Genomic DNA, 22,322 nt, shown 5'->3' with positions numbered 1-22,322 from the left:
ATGGATCCCCTTATATGAGGGACCTAGACCAGGCAAATTCATAGAGACAGAGAGTAGAGGAGTGGTTACCCCAATAAAGGGACCAGAGTCGGGGAGCAGGAAATGAGGAGTTCATGTTTCATGGGCACAGACTTTCTGTTTGGGATGATAAAGAGGTTCCAGAAATAGATCAACATTTTGAATGGACTCAATGCCACTGAACTGTGTACTTAAAGAGGTTTAAAATGATCAATTCTGTGTTATGTATATTTTACTACAATTAAAAAAAAGAAAAAACGATCTCATTTAGGACAGGTGGTGAGCTATGAAATTCCAAGACAAACAAACAAAATTGCTAGGATCCATCAACGACCAAAGCACTTTTGTATCTCTTCACTTATTGAATCCTTTTTTAAGACCCTAGAAATTAGGTGTGAATGTTGTCATTCTACAGGTGAGAAAATAGAGGCCTGGAGAGGTGAACTGCTCAAGATCACAGGCTGAGTTAATGGCAGGACCAGGTCTGTCTCTAAAATGCAGGCAAAGGAGTCCCGGTAGGTGGCTGGCCCTCCGAGGGATGGGAGTGTGTTCACTTCATAGACTCCCTGGACATCAGCACTGGAGGGACTCAGGCCTCAGAGGCCCGGATTAACACCTGCAGAGAAGGAGAAATCTGCATTCCTGGCTGGTCTGCTCTGAGACGCTGGCCCAAGGCTCTGCAAGCCTTTCAGGCGTCTGCTCTCTTTGTCTCCCCTTCTTGAGGGGTGGTTGTTAGGTTACGTGGGCAGGTTTTGCTCTTCTCCCACGTCCCACCCGTGTGACCTTGAGTATGTCACTTAACTTCATACCACATCTACTCAATGGGCACGGTCAAACAGGACCCGCCTGAAGAGGACTGGCCAGTGGAAGAATTAAGCCATGTAAAGTATCCAGCACAGAATCGGCTGCTGTTGTTGTTCAGCCTGGACAGACATACAGCCAGCCCCGCTCTGTAGTGCACAGCTGCAAATTCAACAGTAGATAAATAAAAGCTCTAGAGACAGACTGCCAGCTGGGTTTGAGGGTGGAGGGGAAGGTGGTTATTATTATTAACAGCTTTATTAGGCATAAATGACATATAAAAAACTGCATGTTTCAAGTGTGCCATTGACACAGATGGACATATGTATATACCCTTGAAATCATCACACAATCAAGATAATGAACATCTCCACCCCCTGTACCATTTCCTTGTGTCCCTTGTAATGCCCACTCCAGGCGCTCCCCATGCCCCATCCCCCCATCTCCAGGCAACCACTGATCTGATTCCTGTCACTAGAGATTAGCTTGTATTTTCCAGAATGTTATATAAATGGAATCATACAGTATGCATTCTTTTATATCTGGCTTCTTTCACTCGGCATAATTGGTTTGAGATGCATCTATGTGGCTGCACATATCGATGGTTCATTTCTTTTTATTGCTTTGTATTATTCCATTGTATGGGTTGGCAACTATTTGTTACCAATTCACCTGTTGACTGACATTTAGGTTATTTCCAGCTATTACAAATAAAGCAGCTAAGAGCATTCATGTGCAAGTCTTTGTGTGGATATATGCTGTCTTTTCCCTAGGGTAAACACCCAGGAGCGGAATGGCAGTGACTATGATAGGTGTACGTTTAACTTTTTAAGAAACTGCCAGGGTCGCCTGGGTGGCTCAGTCAGTTAAGCGTCCAACTCTTGATTTTGACACAGGTCTTGATCTCACACTTTGTGAGATCAAACCCTGCATCGGGCTCTGCGCTAACAGCAAGAAGTCTGCTTGGGATTCTCTCTCTCCCTCTCTCTTGCCGCCCCCCTCTCTCTCTCAAAATAAATAAATAAACATTAAAAAGAAGATGAAGAAACTGCCAAATTGTTTTTTCGAGTGGCTGCCTCATTTCACATTCCCACCAGCAGTGCAGGAGAGTTCCGGTCCCTCTACATCCTTGCCAACACTGTCTATGGTCAGCTCTTTTTTACGTTAGCCATCTTAGCCAGTAGGTGTGCAGTGGTATCTCACAGTGGCTGGAACCTGTGTTTCCCTGATGACTAATAATGCTGAGCAGTTTTTCAAGTGCTTATTTGCTGTCCTTATATTCTTTCATGACATGTCTGTTCAAATCTCATCCGTGTCACTTACCAACTACATAACTGCAAACAAGTGACTTAATTTCTCTGTGCCTTTGGTTCTGTAAAACAGAAGAGAGTGACAATCCACACCTCACGGGGTTGTTGTGAGAGTCCCTCCCACCCCCGTGCACCATCTGCCTGTCCCCTCCCTTACTCCATGGAGCCTGACACCAGGCAGGAGCTCTACGTCTGCTCCCTAGCTCCCTCCCCTACCAAATTCACCTCTCACCACTTGTGCATACACTCACATCCCATGATCCTGTTCCCCTTCCAGCTGTAGAGACAAGAGACAGGCATCAGGAGCAGAGGTATATTGGTCTAGGTATCCAAGGACTACATTTGACAGTCTGTCTCTCTGGCCCTTTAAAGCATTACCAAAAGACACTTGATATATAAAGATGTTTTTCTCTCTGCTTAGAATTCCCACCTGTCTGTCTCCCAGGTGAAGGCTGTCTATGCAAGGCAGGGGGAGAGGGGGAGCCACTGAGCTCTGCAGAGGCCATTTGAATCCCTGAGTAGACACACCAAGCCCCCCAAGCTCCACACCAGCTCTTAAATTTTTTCTTAATGTTTATTTATTTTTGAGACAGAGAGACAGTGTGAGTGGGGGGAGGGGCAGAGAGAGAGAGGGAGACACAGGCTCCAGGCCCTAAGCCGTCAGCACAGAGCCTGATGCAGGCCTTGAACTCAGTGATCACAAGATCAGGACCTGAGCTGAAGCCGGATGCTTAACTGACTGAGCCACCCAGGTGCCCCTCCACACCAGCTCTTAGAAGGAAGAAACAGGTGGAGCCAACGCCCTCCAGTCCCTCTAGCTTCAGGGCCCTGCTTCCCTCTTCCTCCAGCCGGTCAGGTCTCAGCAGCACTGCCATAGCCCAAACCACAGATGGCGTGAAGGCCCCTACAAGGAAGAGGGGAGAGCCCAAGACCAGACAGGGCTGGGGAGCTGCTGGCCAGGATGACAGGACAAGCCCTCTAGAACCCAGGCTGAGAGGATGACAAATCAAGCCCTATGCAGCCTGGATCTTTGGCAGCAGAAGGATCACACAGCAGAGCACGGCACGTGACTTGGGGACACCGGCCAGGTTATCTAGCAACTTAGATCAGCCTAGCACAGTGCTTCTCAACTGTGGTCCTCAGAGAAGCTACTCTGGTTACCTGAGAACTAGTCAAAAATGCAAATTCTCAGGTTCCACCTGGGGACTCGGGGTGAGGCCCAGCTCTCTGCTTTAACAACCCTCCAGGTGACTGGTACAGCTCAAGTGTAAGATCCTCGGGCTTTGCAGGGGAAAGTTCTAGGCCAAAGGATGGATCTAAGAACCCATCGGTCTTTTCTAAGGACAAAGTTAGAAGCCACAGTGGTCACAAGCCGAGCAGGGGTTAGAGAGAGGGAGGAATACTGCAGTTCCTAGCTGCACGACCTTGAGCCTTTCTAAGCTTTGCTATATTCCTCCATAAAGACTGGACAAGGACTTTATACAGTCATTTGAGGATTTAAAGAGGTGATATGCATCTAAAAAAAAAAGGGGGGGCGCCTGGGTGGCTCAGTCAGTTAAGCGTCCGACTTCAGCTCAGGTCATGATCTCACAGTCCGTGAGTTCGAGCCCCGCATCAGGCTCTATGCTGACAGCTCAGAGCCTGGAGCCTGCTTCGGATTCTGTGTCTCCCTCTCTCTCTGCCCCTCCCCTGCTCATGCTCTGTCTCTCTCTGTCTCAAAAATAAATAAAAACATTAAAAAAAATAAAATAAATAAATAAAATAAATAAAGAGGTGATATGCACAGAGGGCAGGACATGTATTAAACACTCAAAAAAGAGCAGCTGTATAGACCCACCACAAGCCCAGATGGTGGCTCTGGGCATATTAGACCAAGCAGTCCCTTCCTCATGCATCTTTATGGCCATCTGTGGGCAAAGAATCATACTACCTTGTCAAATCTAAGAGAACAACTTTGAGAAGGGCACCTACTGCACAAAGCCTGCCCTGGAGATGTGCAAAATATAACCATAAGTGGCCCTGGCTGTGTTTCTCATCATGAAGTGCTCACCCTTTAAGGTCCAGAAGTGGGATACAAAGCACTGGTAGGACATGGCACCACCACCTGCTGGAGCCAGTTCCCCAGAAGGCAATGCATGGTACATTACCTGGAACGTTCTCTCCTCTCTTATCCACAGAAGTAACCTCTGCCTCCATCCCAGCCATCTGGGGGAAGAACAGGCTTCTCTCCAATAATTCCTACCGTTTTCAGGGGCCTCTTGCTCCCCTGATCACTTCTTGCTTCCCTGCTCTCAACTCAGTCCTCAGACTGTAACCAGGGCAGAAGGTCAATGAGCACCCGAGCCCTGGGGGTTCCAAACGGACCAGGTTTCACCACTGACCACTACTCCAGAGGCAGACAGAGGGGCAGCAATGGAACAAGAAGGGAATTTATCTCAGTGAGGCCAACGGCACACTCGTGTCCCAAAGCCTGTCTCCAAAGTGCTGAAAATACTTCCAGGTGTATATAAAGAAAATGTGCAACAGAAGTCGGTGGGTCTGTGTAGGTGGGCAGTGAAGGTCAGGTGGATCATTGTGTTGGGATCCATCACATGGGGTCCCGCTGGCATCAGGACAGAACTTGTTGCTTGAGGGGGTAGTTTCAGTTCCCAATGGGATATTTTGCCCACCCAGTCTTTTGCCTGAGTTAAGAAAGAGGCTGGAAAGGGGGCACCTGGCTAGCCAGATGGATAGAGCCTGTGACTCTTAATCTCAGGATTGTGAGTCCGAGCCCCATATTGGACCTGGACCCTACTTTAAATAAATAAATAAATAAATATAGAAATAGAAATAGAACTTTAAAAAAAATGAAAGATGATGGAAAGAAGAACTTAATCAGAAAGCACATTCTGAGGTCAAATGGAGACAGGGAAGGTGATAACTGGGTCCTCTTTCAAAGCTCCTCTCACCTGGCACTTCCCACCCCTGCTGTCCTGCCCCTCCCCCCACCACCACTTCTCAGGAACCCAGCCCCTCTACCTTCACCCCCTAAAAGCAAATCTACCCAGAGCCTGTGGGTTTTGTAGAGAATGAGGCACATTACAAAACAGCAAACAGGGGCGCCTGGGTGGCGCAGTCGGTTAAGTGTCCGACTTCAGCCAGGTCACGATCTTGCGGTCCGTGAGTTCGAGCCCCGCGTCAGGCTCTGGGCTGATGGCTCAGAGCCTGGAACCTGTTTCCGATTCTGTGTCTCCCTCTCTCTGCCCCTCCCCCGTTCATGCTCTGTCTCTCTCTGTCCCAAAAATAAATAAACGTTGAAAAAAAAAAAAACAGCAAACAACTGGGAACATTTAAAAGTGAATCTTGACCTTCTCAGAGTCCCTCCAACCAGCCCAACACAGGGAATTTGTCAATGCCCTTCTGGGGCCAGAGCTTGCTGCCCTGTTTGAGGGCACTACAATTGAAAACCCTTACCATGAGTTTTCTCTAATCTCTTTTCCCTGGGTCCTGCAAGATGCTAAAAACTCCCTGCCTCACAAGCTGCCGGTGGACAGTTTCTGATTCCTACTAGTTTGTTTTGTTGAGCAATCTAGTATTCAGTAGAGCCCCTTCCTTCCAGACTCTGCAAGGTGGGGGGAGGGAGGAAGCTTTCCTTTGAATAATCAAAAAGCCTATATATAGTGTTTTCTTAAATAAAAAAGTAGCCTTCCTTCTGTCAGGCACCCCTCTCACCCGCACCTGGAGCATAAAAGTGGCTGTAGGCATTTCTGTTTTTAAATAGCAATTTTTTCCCTTGCCATTACACATGAGCAATGTGCAGAAACCCCTGGAAATTCCTCAAGTTTTTATTAAAAATTCCAGATGGCACAGCTGAGATTTCAGACACTATAGCTTCTATTAACAACAGGAAATTAATAACCAAAGTGACTTGGGGTCATCCTCATCTGGATTGGTGATAATACGTGAAAAAAAGGAAGCAGGACAGCATCACATTTGACACAAATTGTGCAGTTGGCAAGGCCTGGGTTTGAATCCTGGGTCTCCCATTTATTGCCTGAGAAACTTGTTGGGGGCATCACCTAACCACTCTGTACCTCAGTTTCCTCATGTGCAAAATGGAGAAATAAGGGTACAGTCATGTAATGCTACACATGCTTTCCTGAAAATCACCACTATACAATGGGTGGTATAATACAAAGATGTATTTGATTGGTCCTACGTTCCTGGTACAAAGCTCCTAAAATACTTGGAATTTCCTGACTGTGAGAAGCATCTTTTGGTATTCATGAGCCCCTTTCAATCACACCTGGGTTCATGCTAATGCCGTGACTTAGGATCCTAGATGCTCTCTGGAAGGGGTTGGTCACCAGAAAGACCCAGTGATTAGAGGGCTGGAAATTTCAGCCCCACTACTGACCTCAGGGGAAGGGAAGGGAGTTGGAGATTAAGCTTTAGAAAAGCTCTTACTTATTTGCAAATGACCTATCAGATAAAGGGTTAGTTTCCAAAACCTATAAAGAACTTACCAAACTCAGCACCCAAAAAACAAATAATCCAGTGAAGAAATGGGCAAAAGACATGAATAGACACTTTTCCAAAGAAGATATCCAGATGGCCAACAAACACATGAAAAGATGCTCAACATCACTCATCATCAGGGAAATACAAATCAAAACCACGAGATACCACCTGATACCTGGCAAAAATTAACAACTGAGGCAGTAACAGATGTTGGCAAGGATGCAGAGAAAGGGGAACCCTTTTGCACTGCTGATGGGAATGCAAACTGGTGCAGCCACTCTGGAAAACAGTATGGAGGTTCCTCAAAAAATTAAAATAGAACTACCCTACCACCCAGCAATTCCACTACTAGGTGTTTATCCAAGGTTACAAAAATGTTGATTTGAAGGGGTACATGCACCCCAATGTTTATAGCAGTGCTATTGACAATAGCCAAAGTATAGAAAAAGCCCAAATGTCCAGCAACTGATGAATGAGTAAAGAAGATGTGGTGTATATATACAATGGAATATTACTCGGTGATCAAAAAGAATGAAATCTTACCATTTGCAACAACATGGATAGAACCAGAGTGTATCATGCTAAGTGAAATAAGTCAGTCAGAGAAAGGCAAATATCCTATGATTTCACTCACATGTGGAATTTAAGAAACAGAACAAATGAACATAGGGGAAGGGAGGGAAAAAGAAGACAAAAACAGAGAGGGAGAAAAACCATGAGAGACTCTGAAATACAGAGAACAAACTGAGGGTTGCTGATGGGGTGGCGGGTGGGGGGATGGGCTGAAGGGGTGAGGGACATTAAGGAGGGCACCTGCTGGGATGAGCACTGGGTGTTATATGTAAATGATGGATCACTAAATTCTATCCCTGAAATCATTATCACACTATAGTGTGTTAAGTAACTTGGATTTAAATTTTTAAAAAGGAAAAAAGAAAAACTCTTACTACATTTTGATGAGCCTCTGGACTAGTGAACACATCCAAGTGCTGGCAGAGTGGGGCCCTGGAGAGCATGACATCTCCGTGTCCTCGCCACCCCCTACCTGCCTGAAGGCTCTCTTCCATTTGGCTCTTACTGAGTTGTACCCTTCATGGTAAACAGGTAAGGGTAAGTAAAGTGACTTCCTGAGTTCTGTGAGCCATTCTAGCAAATTATCTAACCTTAAGAAGGGGTCATCGACACCTCCAATTCATAGCCAAGTCAGTCAAAAGTGTGGGAGGCCTCAGACTTGCAACAGCCATCTGCAGTGAGTGTGGCAGGCTCGTGGGACCAAGCCCTTAAGCACTGAATTGAATTGTTGGCCACCAGCGTAGTGTCCAGAGAATCGGAATTGGTTGCTCTGTTGGGAAACACTCCAGACTGGATAAACAAAGTGTGGTGTATGCACACAATGGAATATCATTCAGACTTAAAAAGGAAGACAATTATGGCACAGGCTACAACATGGATGAACCTTGAGCACATTACGCTAAATGAAAGAAGCCAGTCACGAAAGAACAAATACTATACTGATCCCACTCCTACGAGATACCTGGAGTAGGAAACTTCCTGGAGACAAAAAGAATGGTGGTTGCCAGGGGCTGGGAGGAGGAGGGGGTGGGGAGCTACCATTCAGTGGGGACAGAGTTTGCGTTTGAAAGATGAAAAGAGTCTTGAGGATGGAGGGTGGCTATGGTAGTGAGACAGGAAACTAAAGGGATCCCGTGAAAATCTACATTTTTCACTCCTTTTCCTGATTCTATCCTTGCTAGGACCTGCACCCCCGCCTTACACAAGCCTTGCAGGGCAGATCATGTGTGTCCTCCCTGAAAAGGTCAAGGATTAATGATTTCTCTGGAGACTGCTGGCACAATAGTTAACATTTTAGGAGTGACTGTGTGGCGTCATCAAGAACGTTTTCTAAGACCAGGGACTCACCAGGACTCCTGACTCCAGGGCATAAGTGACTTACCGAGGACAGCTAAATGCTTGTCTTTGTTTTAACCAGTTCCTAGACACCTGAGAAAACAGTGCACCTGACCACAGTCCTCAATCAAAACTCCAGACCCAGGCAAAGACAAGAAGACTCACTCTTCCTCCCTTTCTGAGTCTCCCGGACGCTCTGTATCTGCACTCTCTCTTTGTCTTCAATAAACTCCTCTCCACTCACATTTGATTTGTATTCCTTGTACGAGGCCAAGAACCCTGTTGTCTGGTCCTGCAGGACGTCCTCTGGGTCCTGGGCCCCAGCCTGCATCAGTAGCACAACAATGTGAATACACTTAAAACAGAGAACCGTCCAGTAACAAATGATCAAGATGGTAAGTTTTATGTAATGTGTGTTTTATCACAATTTGTTGATGAAAAATAAAATAAATCACCACTTGGCAAAACCCACAGACCATGGAACAGTGGAATTAAGACACAACACTCAAGGGGCACCTGGGTGGCTCAGTTGGTTGAGCGTCCTACTCTTGATTTCAGTTCAGCTCATGTTCTCACAGTCCTGGATCGAGCCCTGTGTCGGGCTCCATCCTCAGCATGGATTCTCTCTCTCTCTCCCTCTGTCCCTCTCCCCTATTTGTGCACTCTCCCTCTCTCTCTCTCTCTCTCTCTCTCAAAAAGAAAAAGACACAGCACTCAAGAACGTCATCAGTGACATATTAAAAAAGAAAAAGCAACCTAATTAAAACAATAGCACAATTTTACACATGTTCAGTAGTTAAGATATACAGAGGTACTACAAAAAGCTCGACACTTAACCTTCAAAAACATCTTCCGTTTGCTTGTGGAAGTGGAAGTGGGAAGGGAGACAGCTCGAGTCACTGTGACATGGTGTAAGCAGGGTCATCTGAAATGGAGAAAAAAGTGCCAGCACCAGGTGTGTGGCCCATAGCACACACAACACACAGAGAACTGAGTGTGCTTAAGATGTTTCAGGTGTATGTTTATTCTTATGCGGCGTGGTTCAGCCAATGGGAGCGATAGTGGGCTCACTAGTGTTTCTCACACAAAATCACACATAAGCAAGTGCCAAATTAACTTTATGCTCTAATCATCCCCTAATACATCTATGGCATTGCCACAATTTGCATTTTCTTTTTTTTTTTTGAGCTTCCTAAACTAGCATTTTTATTTATTTTTTAATTTAAATCCAAGTTAGTTAATATATAGTGTAATAATAATTTCAAGGATAGAATTTAGTGATTCATCATTTACATATAACACCCAGTGCTCATCCCAACAGGTGCCCTCCTTAATGTCCCTCACCCCTTCAGCCCATCCCCCCCACCCGCCACCCCATCAGCAACTCTCAGTTTGTTCTCTGTATTTCAGAGTCTCTCATGGTTTTTCTCCCTCTCTGTTTTTGTCTTCTTTTTCCCTCCCTTCCCCTATGTTCATTTGTTCTGTTTCTTAAATTCCACATGTGAGTGAAATCATAGGATATTTGCCTTTCTCTGACTGACTTATTTCACTTAGCATGATACACTCTAGTTCTATCCATGTTGTTGCAAATGGTAAGATTTTATTCTTTTTTTTTAATTTTTTTTTCAACCTTTATCTATTTTTGGGACAGAGAGAGACAGAGCCTGAACGGGGGAGGGGCAGAGAGAGAGGGAGACACAGAATCGGAAACAGGCTCCAGGCTCTGAGCCATCAGCCCAGAGCCTGACACGGGGCTCGAACTCACAGACCGCGAGATCGTGACCTGGCTGAAGTCGGACACTTAACTGACTGCGCCATCCAGGCGCCCCTGATTTTATTCTTTTTGATCACTGAGTAATATTCCATTGTATATATACACCACATCTTCTTTACCCATTCATCAGTTGCTGGACATTTGGGCTTTTTCTATACTTTGGCTATTGTCAATAGCACTGCTATAAACATTGGGGTGCATGTACCCCTTCAAATCAACATTTTTGTAACCTTGGATAAACACCTAGTAGTGGAATTGCTGGGTGGTAGGGTAGTTCTATTTTAATTTTTTGAGGAACCTCCATACTGTTTTCCAGAGTGGCTGCACCAGTTTGCATTCCCATCAGCAGTGCAAAAGGGTTCCCCTTTCTCTGCATCCTTGCCAACATCTGTTACTGCCTCAGTTGTTAATTTTTGCCAGGTATCAGGTGGTATCTCGTGGTTTTGATTTGTATTTCCCTGATGATGAGTGATGTTGAGCATCTTTTCATGTGTTTGTTGGCCATCTGGATATCTTCTTTGGAAAAGTGTCTATTCATGTCTTTTGCCCATTTCTTCACTGGATTATTTGTTTTTTGGGTGCTGAGTTTGATAAGTTCTTTATAGGTTTTGGAAACTAACCCTTTATCTGATATGTCATTTACAAATATCTTCTCCCATTCCATCAGTTGCCTTTTAGTTTTGCTGATTTTTTTCCTTCGCTGGGTAGAAGTATTTTTCTTGATGAGGTCCCAATTGTTCATTTTTGTCTCCAGAGACATGTCAAGTAAGAAGTTTCTGCAGCCGAGGTCAAAGAGGTTTCTGCCTGCTTTCTCATCTAGGATTTTGATGGCTTCCTGTCTTACATTTAGGTCTTTCATCTATTTTGAGCGTATTTTTGTGTATGGTGTAAGAAAGTGGTCCAGGTTAATTCTTCTGCATATTGCTGTCCAACTTTCCCAACACCATTTGCTGAAGAGATGTCTTTTTTCTATTAAATATTGTTTCCTGCTTTGTCAAAATTAGTTGCCCATACATTGTGGGTCCATTTCTGGCTTCTCTATTCTATTCCACTGATCTGTGTGTCTGTTTTTGTGCCAGTACCATATTGTCTTGATGATTACAGCTTTGAAATACATCTTGAAGTCCAGAATTGTGATGCCTCCAGCTTGGTTTTCTTTTTAAAGATTGCTTTGGCTATTTGGGGGTCTTTTCTGGTTCCATACAAATTTTAGGATTGTTTATTCTAACTCTGGGAAGAATGCTGGTGTTATTTTGACAGGGATTACATTGAATATATAGATTGCTTTGGGTAATATTGACATTTTAACAATATTTGTTCTTCCAATCCATGAGCATGGAATGTTTTTCCATTTTTTTGTGTGTATTCTTCAATTTCTTTCATAAGTTTTCTATAGTTTTCAGTGTGTAGATTTTTCACCTCTTTGGTTAGGCTTATTCCTAGGTATTTTATGGGTTTTGGTGCAATTGTAAATGGGATCAATTCATTAATTTCTCTTTCTGCTGCTTCATTGTTGGTGTATAGAAATGCAACCAATTTCTGTACATTATTTTATATTCTGTGATTTTGCTGAATTTGTGTATCAATTCTAGCAGCTTTTGGTGGAGTATTTTGGGTTTTCCACACAGAGTATCATGTCATCTGCAAAGATTGAAAGTTTTACTTTCTCCTTGCTAATTTGGGTGCCTTTTATTTCTTTATGTTGTCTGATTACTGAGGCTAGGACTTCCAACACTATGCTAAATAACAGTGGTGAGAGTCACAATTTGCATTTCAAAGCAAGCACAGAAGAACCAACCATACATAGCTGATGGAATTATTACAAAGATTACATGATAAAATGCATAGGAAGCTTTTAATAGTGCCTAGTATTTAGTAACTGCTCAAAAGTAGTGTAAGTGATTGTGGTTGTTGGGATAATGGCAGTGGTCATCGAGGTGCCATGGTTATTGGTCATACTGTTACTCCAAGGACAGTCACCCAGAGGTGGACCAATGGAGGCTATATGCCCATTTTACAGAATGCAGGACTGAGGCCCAAAGAATCTGAGAAATCTCTCAAGAGCACACAAAAATCTGATACAAGATGTATAATTAAAATACACACACACACACACACACACACACACACACACGCTGCTCCAAAACTTTCACCCTGGGTACCTGGTGGGTAATCATTTTACCCAGGTCAACAGAGCTGTGAAGAAAATGCTCTCTACCTTCAGGGAATTTGAGCCCTTTTTATTTTTTTTTTTTTCATTTTATTTATTTATTTATTTTTTATGAAATTTATTGACAAATTGGTTTCCATACAACACCCAGTGCTCATCCCAAAAGGTGCCCTCCTCAATACCCATCACCCACCCTCTCCTCCCTCCCACCCCCCATCAACCCTCAGTTTGTTCTCAGTTTTTAACAGTCTCTTATGCTTTGGCTCTCTCGCACTCTAACCTCTTTTTTTTTTTTTCTTTCCTTCCCCTCCCCCATGGGTTCCTGTTAAGTTTCTCAGGATCCACATAAGAGTGAAACCATATGGTATCTGTCTTTCTCTGTATGGCTTATTTCACTTAGCATCACACTCTCCAGTTCCATCCACGTTGCTACAAAAGTCCATATTTCATTTTTTCTCATTGCCACGTAATATTCCATTGTGTATATAAACCACAATTTCTTTATCCATTCATCAGTTGATGGACATTTAGGCTCTTTCCATAATTTGGCTATTGTTGAGAGTGCTGCTATGAACATTGGGGTACAAGTGGCCCTATGCATCAGTACTCCTGTATCCCTTGGATAAATTCCTAGCAGTGCTATTGCTGGGTCATAGGGTAGGTCTATTTTCAATTTTCTGAGGAACCTCCACACTGCTTTCCAGAGCGGCTGCACCAATTTGCATTCCCACCAACAGTGCAAGAGGGTTCCCGTTTCTCCACATCCTCGCCAGCATCTATAGTCTCCTGATTTGTTCATTTTGTTTGAGCCCTTTTTAAAAGGCAAAGGGAAATGGCTAAAACTTTCAGTTCTGTATGAGAAAGCAAGCCTAATTTTTTTGGTGGTTCCTATTGACTTGGAAAGAGAAGATCTGCCCATCAAATGGCATTTTACCAGTTGATCAATTTGGTGTCATTCTCACTGAATTAAATCAAATTGAAATGTAATTCCCTTCCCAGAACAAATCCCCTTGCAGGGATTCACTGTGCAGAAGTGATTGACCTTGTGCTGGTTGCCTAGAGGGCTTTCCAGAAAGTTACAGGCACAAACAAGGCCTGTAGAGCTCATACCTTGCCAGGCACAACCCTCTCAGCTGACCTGGACTTGACCACCGATGCTCCTGGGTCAACAGAGATGCCCAGATAGCTTCCATTGACCCCTGCAGGACTATGATCAAGTACCTGAATGTGGGCTTACACCTCAGAAAGTGAGCTGGCATATACAAAGGAACAAGGAACCATCACACTGGAGAGCTCACAGCACATAGGGAGCCTTTGTAAAAAGTAGAAGAAGTGTTCCCCTCCATTCTGTGGAATTACAGACTGGTACCCCAGATGGTAGGGAAAAGGTGTTCCTTCCTCCAGACTATAGCAACCACAAACCAAGGTGCAAAGGTCAGTGAGTGATAAGTGGGTTGAATTTCAGCCTCTCTCATTCCCAGACTCAATTTATGCAACCACAGCCAGCAGTGCTAGTCAACTTTCCACTGGAGTCACCACAGAGGGCTCAGCTCTGAGACATCCTCGAAACAGAGGCTCAGCTCTGGCAGAGCATGGGTACTGCTCAGAGAATACAGTGGCTATTGGCTGAACCAGCTGCAATTGTCCCCACCAAGTCCTGGGAGATCCTAAGAACAAACCTGCAAAACATTTTCTCGCCGGAGTTCCCCATGAAACCAGAGATTGTACTACTTGACCCGTGGCCCTCCTGCCCTTTATCTACCCCTCCACTCCCTGTCTTGGGAACCAGAAGACCTGGCATGAAATCTTGGCTCTACTGACTGGATAACCATAGGCCAGAGACTTAACCTCTCTGAGCTTCAGCAAAGCAGTAACCATGCTTGTCAGCAGTACACAGAGGCGCGTATTGACCCTGGAAACAAGGGTGCCCTCTGAGAGTTAGGGTAGTAAAGCCACACAGAAGGAAGAGGTATGCCATCTGTTGCCATGAACCAAGAGGTGACCTGAAAATGTGACTGAAGAGTTTGGAAAGACCCCTAATGCCAATCACAGTGGCCTGAGTTTGGTCACAGGGCGACAAGACTGAGGGGTGACGGTAATTGAGTAAGCAGAAACCTAATTAACTAAATCAGTTGGCAAAGACCGTGCGAGCAGAGAAAGCATGCCTAGCCTGGAGCAGGGACAGGGGAGCCCAAGGAGCCAAGAGCTGGCCATATTTATTCTGTGATAAATTCACAGAGCTTTGTGCCAGGCTCAGAGGCGTCCTAGCAGCCAACCACTGAGCCTTCTCAGAGACATCTGAACTCTCCTCAACCCTTCTCAAGCCACAACAATCTTTAGTCCCAGCGTTGTTATCAGGATTAAATAGGAAAGTGCCCAGCACATAGCAGGTGGCATATACACTAAAACCCCCTCTCACTCCGTTCCCTTTTTTTCCTGCAATAATAACCAATGTCAAGTCTTTCCCATTACACAGTGTTTCCTCCTAGATCTCCAGCTCTTCCCTCCTCTGGTGTGACTATCTTCCCCCACACCCCTGGTTATGCATCCATCATATTCCTTTCCTCTATGCCTGATGGAGCGTCACTTTTCTTGTCAAGAACGCCTCTCTGTTCTAAACCTAGTGGGGAAGGCAAAATTAATAAAATAACCACACAAATATCAACTTGCAACCTCCAAGTGCTGTAAAGGAAAGGTGAGAACAGATGTTGTGGCTGCTATGGTGTGCTCCCTAGTCCACCTTTCAGGCCTCAGGCCTTTATCCTCCCCACTGCCAGGAGTACTGGATGCGGACAATGTCTCATCACTTGATTTTTCCCCAGAAATTGCCCTCAGCCTTCAAGAGCCACCCCGAAAAGGTCACACCCCTTCCCTGGGGGCAAGCCACCTCCAGTGCTCCAAGAACCCACCTAAGACAACACATTAAAGGAGGACTTGTCTAGTTAGGGGGTGGTGGAAGCAAGTGAGGGTGTGAGGGTCATACAAAGCTTTTCTAACAAAAGTACATCTGAGGTGAAGTCTGAAAAGTAAGGAGTTATCTGGAGGAGGAATGTTCTAAGCAGAACAGAATGGGCAAAGACAATGAGGAAAGAAGGAAGTTTTAAGGACAATGGGGCTGAGGTACAGAGATTATGAAATATCAGGGACGGGAGAGAGGTCAGGATGGAAATCAGGTTAGGACCAGGTTGAGCAAGACCTTATAGGCCACGTTAGGTTAAGGTCTAATCCAAAAGAAAACTTTTTGATTCATGGTTGCCTTAGTTTTCTATGGCTGCCATAACAAAATACACCATATGCCAAACATAACACACCACAGGCTGGGTGGCTCAGACAATAGAATTATTTTCCCAAAGTACCGGGTGCTGAAAGTCCGGGTTCAAGGTGCCAGAAGGGCTGGTTTCTTCTGAGGCCTCTGCCCTTGGTTTGCAGATGGCCACACTCTTGCTGCCTCTTCATGTGATTGTCCCTCTGTACACATGAGCCCTAAGTATCCCTCCTTCTTGTCCAAATTTCCTTTTCTTTTTTTTTAATTTAAAAAAAAACTTATTTAATGTTTATTTTTGAGAACGAGAGAGAATCCGAGCACGAGCGGGGGAGGGGCAGAGACCAAGGGAGACACAGAATCCGAAGAAGGCTCCAGGCTCTGAGCTGTCAGCACAGAGGCCAACACGGGGCTCGAACTCACAGACTGCAAGATCATGACCGGAGCCAAAGTCCGACGCTTAACCAACAGAGCCACCCAGACACCCCCAAATTTCCTTTTCTTACCAGGGCACCAGTCAGCCTGGATTAGGTCAAACCCCTAATGTCCTCATTTTAACTTAATCACCTGTTTAAAAGCCCTTTCTCCAAATGCAGTCACATTCAGGGGGGGTGGGGGGGAGGCTAGGGCTTCAACACATGGATTTTGGGAGGATACAACTCAGCCCATAACAGTGATGTTTTCTGTCTGCAAGGTCCTATGCATGTACAAACTCTAAATCTCAATAAATAAATAATTTTAGTAACCACCTTTGTTGAACATAAAAAATGCCATTATATTGGACCAGTCCCAGAAAAGGCAGAATATATGGTTGGAATATATATGTACGTAGGTACATGTATATATAAGTCATTTCCACCACGTCCTCACCGGCACCCTCAGATGCTCTGGTCCCTACTTGCGATTCACGGGCCCTTCCTCCCTCTCCGCTCCCATCCCAGGCCGGCTGTCTGCCAAGTATGGCTGGAGAAAATCAAATAACTATGCTGCTCCATTACAAATTCATGGTTTCCAAGTTCTGTGGGGCTCTCGCTGCCCTGCCCTCCTCCTGCTCACCCCCAGCTGCTGAGCAGCTGCCAACCCTTTCCATCCTCTGCCCTTGTTTCACCCCTACCCCTCACTCTTGGGAGACCCTCTGCCCTGCCCCAAGGTTGTTGTCCAGTTTCTTTCCTTACTTCCTCCAATTCTTCCAGAGCTAACTAGAGGAAGGCACATGTGGTGTAAGAAAGAAGGAGGTCTGGTTCCAGACTATTCCCATAGATAAGACCTTTCTTCTTAGGCAAGTTAACTTCACCTCCCTGTGGCTCAGTTTCTCTTTTTTCTTTAATATTTATTTAATTTTGAGAGACAGCACAAGTCAGGGAGGGGCAGAGAGAGGGGGACAGAGGCTCGAGGCTCCATGCTGACGCAGAGACCCCGACACAGGACTCAAACTCATGAACCGTGAGATCATAACCTGAGCCGAAGTCAGACACTCAACTGACTGAGCCACCCAGGCTCCCTGTGGCTCAGTTTTTTTATCTGTGGGAGAATGGTCATCACTTCAAGATGGCATCCTGTCCCACACAGGATGAAATCCAAACTCCTCACCACAGTCAGCAGGAGTGGCCCGAAGTGACCTGGCCCTGTGTACTCTGACATCATCTGCTATCCCTCTCTCCCTGACTGTGACGTTCCAGCCACATTGCCTCTGGCTGTTCCCAGAACACAAGCTTGGCCCCCATCTCAGGGCCTTTGCACATGCGGTTCTCTCTGCAAGATCTTAACATGACTTATACCCCTCCCAGGCGGTTCTCAGAAAGACCTTCCCCAATTACCCCATCTATACACCCACCCTACGTTTTCTAATCTCTTTATTTCTCTTGGTTTCACTTACCACTTACCACTCCCTGAAATTAGGGCTCTTTGTTTACTTGTTTATTGCCTTTCTCCCTCACAAAATTGTAAGCTTCAGGAGAGCAGGGACTGTGCTTTGGTCATAGTCACTCACAGTGGTAACATAATGCCCATTTTGTTAAATGGATAAGAGGAAATACCTAAGATGGCCATCTAGTGACATTTCTGTGCTACCGATACACCCACCACTCCTCTGAGACCCCATTACACCCACCCTCACATCTCAGTTCCAACATTTGGTGGAAGCTGCCAGCCGCCTTGACCCCTGACCCTGGCCACAATGATTGATCAGGGATTAGGAACATACCTTGGTCTGAACCAATCAGAGTCCTTCCCTGGGATATTCCAAACTACAGCCAGAAAAAGAGCAAATTTCCCCCTGAGAGACAAAATGGTGGAGCCGGAAGCAGCTGGCAGCCTTTTCCTGCAAGGCACAAGACATAGACGTCTAATGCCCTGTCAACACAGCCCTTCCTGTAATTTGGACACCTGAGCCAACAATCATCTCTTTGTCTAAGCCAGGTTGCATGGTGATTCTGTCGCTTGCAACCAAAAGAGTTCTGTTGTCCTGATAAATGACTGAACATGTGCCACATGCCAGGAGCAGAGCCTGGGTCGAAGCAGCCGTAATTGCTGTTGGCTCCCTTCCTGCTACTGCTATAATTTCACCCTTCTTTGCCTCCCCTTTCCCATCTCAGAGGAGGGCACATCTCCTCCCGTGCAAGGCCACTTCTACCCCTCTCTACGCGGACCCTTGTTCCTTCGCTTCCTCGGCCAGAGATGGCAGGGGTGGTGCTCACTTTGCAGGGAATGAGGAGCTCCTACAAGATGGGGCTGTGCTGTCTCATCTCTCGCCCTCCGGTGTCCAGCAGCAGTATGTGCCCCAAATGCCTATCTCAGTGGCAGAGTCAGAGCCAAACAGAACGAAGCCTCGGGCTCCTTATAAACTGAAGAGGGCTCCATAAAATGTATAAAAGGGGAAGGGCTGTCTGTATGTAAGGGATTGTGATTGCGGTTTTATTAGCCAAATAGATAACTCTCATCATGAAAGGAGGCTTTCTGGAGTGATGGATGGCTCAGAGGCCCTGGAGGGACGTGGGTATTTCTCAAGGCCGCCAGTCAAACACATTAACTGCATAACACTTCTCTCTCCATGGCAACCGGCCGGGCCTCTTGCAACAGGCCCACGCCTGTGTTCTGAAAGTCCCTTAGCCCTCCTGGCTGCTGCCTCCCAAACCCCGCTGTTCGTGGTACATACTCATTTGCACCCCCAACCCCATCCACAGGAGAAAAAGTACCAGGTTGGGGAGGGGCATGTGAGGGAATCCAGGTCCAGAAATAGGCCAGGCCATGGGCCGCTACCTCCTCTGCCTCTGCACCCCTGCAACGTTCTAATCACACCGCCTAGTCTCTGCCAGCAAGCCCCAGAGAATGGAGCCCTAGTGAGACTGGTGTGGGGACTGGGAGCCTTCTAGATACCAGTTGCTGAGCACTTGCATGGTCACAATGATCCGGAAGCAGGGGGACTCTCATTTCTGTTGTGATGAGAAATCCAAGAGGGTCGAAACGTGAAGGGACCAGAGCAAGATCACAATTTGGCAACTGGCAGAGTCCCCACCCCCATTGTGTTTGATGCCCCATGTTCTTTCCTTTATGCTCCTGCTTTCTTCCCAGCTCCCCACATCATCAGTGAGCATAGAGTGGTAGGGGGCTGGGAATTCCATTAGGGAAGGAGGGGTCTCAGCAGCACCCACCCCTTCCCACCCCCACTGCTCACAGTCTCCATCCAGAGAATGGCCATCAGTGCCTGGGAAGACAAACACCCTCGCCCCCCCTTGGGTATCAACACAGAAAGCAGTGGAAACAGTAAGTATAGACAACTCCTTCAAGAACCTTCTTCATCTGGCATTGAAAGAAGAGAGGGAAGTGTGTAGGATACAGGCAAGCAGCCTGGACTAGAGAGAAAACAGTCCATGGAGATGAATAGGTTGAAGACACCAAGGGAGAAAGAGAGGGCACATTCACAGCAGGCGTTCTTCAGGGTGGGACAGGCAGGAAGGCATTTGACCAGGGATCTGCAAATTTTTTCTGCAAAAGGTCACAGAGTAAATATTTTCAGCTCTGTGGGATATACAGTCTCTGTCACAACTTTTCAACTGCCACTGTGGTGCAAAGGCCACACAATGTGTGTTCCACATGGTGTTCCACTTATCATGCTCCAATAAAACTTTATTTACAAAAACAGATGGCAGGCCAGATTTGGCCCTGGGCCATAGTTTACCAACCGCTGATCTAGAGTACAGGGTGCAGCTGGTGCTGTAGGAGAAGCAACCATGGTAATAAACTTGGAGAGAAAGGAGACCTGTCGGCATAGTGCCATCAACAGGGCAGCACATAAGAGGTGTGCACGGAATGTTGATGTGAACTATTGGACTCTGATGCAGCAAGAAGAAAGCATTGGGTACATTTACAGAGAAATATTGAGATAGGGAGTTCAAATATGATGGTCTTCACCCTCCAAGGAGAGAAAAGAGAATATAAATCACATGGTGTAGGGTCACTGGCTTCACAAAAGTGAGAAAGACTAACACAGAAGGCAGTCATCCAGTTCTAGCAGTTCCAATAGCTGTGCTCATGGGGGTCCATCAATGCCCACCCCTACACTGGACAGAGATCTCTAGCAGGGATGGGAAACAGAGGTGGGAGGCAGCTGGGAAATCTGCTGATAACACAGCCAGCAGAGGTTAGGTACGAACCGGTACAACAGGCTGGAGGTGTGGGCCAACAGACAAAAGCCAGCTGGTCCACGAGCCCAACACTTTGAAATCACTGGACAGGCAGATGTGATGATTACCCATGCACTACTGCCTGGAGAACACCACATACGGCTGCTCTGTAGCTCCAGCAGGTATCCGGATGGGAAGTTAAAAGGCTCTGGCTCCCAAGCTCCTGGCTACCTGTGACCTGGTGAGACTGCTCTTTTCTTTGCTCCTCTAAGGTCCACAGGGGGTGGTTCCAGTTGCTCAGAAAATTCACACCCAAGAGCCCCTAATACACTGAAGAGAGAGGGAGACAGAACGAGGTGGGGGAAGACATGACCCACGGGGACCCTAGGAGAAAAGCGGACCGCAGAGTTTGAAAGCCACAGTAACGCAGGGACAGAGCACTGCTGTGACAGATGAGATCTTCTCCCACTACCTGCACATGTGTATCCACGGTGAACACTGTCTTCAGACACCCCTGTCCCTTAAAATGGTGTCTGTGGTCGCCGTGATTGCCGATGGGCTATGAGACAGTCACTAGGCTTACTGCTTCTTTGCACTTTGGAGCTCTCTGTGCTCCCACCAGCTTCCGGTTGGCCTTCCAGCTGAGGCTGCCATGGGTGGCCATGCAGGCTGCACAATTCTATGGGGCGCCAACCAAGAGCTGCAAAACCCTTATCCTGCCAACTGGATGCAAGAGGAGTGTGAGGCACCCAGAGGTCACATGAGAGCTATGCACTTTGGCTCTGAAGCTGGCACTCTCCACCTCATGCCAAGGTGAGGAGCTCACCTGCCTGCACAACCCTGGCCTGGGAGGTAAGCAGGTCAGGCTGGCGGGGCAAATGGAAAGGATGTCCATCCAGAACAGAATCACTAGCGGTCTACAGCATCACTGGGAGTGTGGGCCTAACCTCACCAGATCTTCCAATTCTTCAAGAGAAACAGGATCCAGAGTGGTTTTTTTTTCTTCCAAGATTTTATTTAAATTCAAGTAGGGCCGAAAGTTTTAAGTGAAGTCTCCTGATTTTTGGAAACTGACCCAAATTTTTACAAAATACGAGTCCAAACAAAACACACCTGTTGGCCAAATCCAGCCCATTAGTCACCAGTCTTCCCCCACTGTACCCTATCTGCTATTTCTCCTTCATCTCATTACATTGACATGCCAGCCCCTACCAAGAATATTACGTTTAATAAACAAAACACCGAGGCTCAGAGAGAGGGTGCTTGCCCACAGTCACTCAGCTGATAAGTACTAAACCCGGAGTCTGCGCTTTCCGTCAGGCCCTGCGTTACCCTCCCCATGCCGGGGTGCTCCCCCAGATGGTGAAAGCCTGGGGTGGGTGGTTTCCCATATCCACGGCATCTCTCACTCGGTGCTGCATGTGGGGTGAGAGCTGACACCCTGATATAGCAGCACTTCCTTCCACATCAGATTTCACTCCTGCTTGGGCTCAGCTGGCGTTGTCAGCCATTTCCCCAGGGCCATCCCGATGGATGGGGGAGACAGCAACCCTAAACGCCCTCAGCCTGGGTCATGCCGAGAGAGCTGTGAGCCGACCAGGTGGCCAAGTCCCCCAGTTAAAACAGAAACGATGGGAGCCCAATTCTCCATCCAGAACCTGAGCTTCTGCTTCTGAGGATGGTTCCCCTCGACTGAGTCTGGATGTTGAGACCATCTGGCCCAACTTTGTTTTCTGAACTTTATTATAGGGCTGGAACTAGATTACATAGGAGGATGTCAGCTGAATGCCATTTCAGCGAGGGGAATTTGTAACTCGCTAATCCCCGTGAGTACTGACCAAACCTGGGAGAAGGTCTCTGGTGGCCAGACACAGAGTTCTGGCCTCAACTTTGACCTGTACAACATTATTAATGACTTAGTTGAAAACATAAAAAACTTGTTTACCAAATTTGTGGT

This window comes from Prionailurus viverrinus, chromosome C1 (genome assembly GCF_022837055.1).
Source record: "Prionailurus viverrinus isolate Anna chromosome C1, UM_Priviv_1.0, whole genome shotgun sequence".
Lineage (NCBI taxonomy): Eukaryota > Metazoa > Chordata > Mammalia > Carnivora > Felidae > Prionailurus > Prionailurus viverrinus.
Note: the sequence above shows the minus strand (reverse complement) of the source record.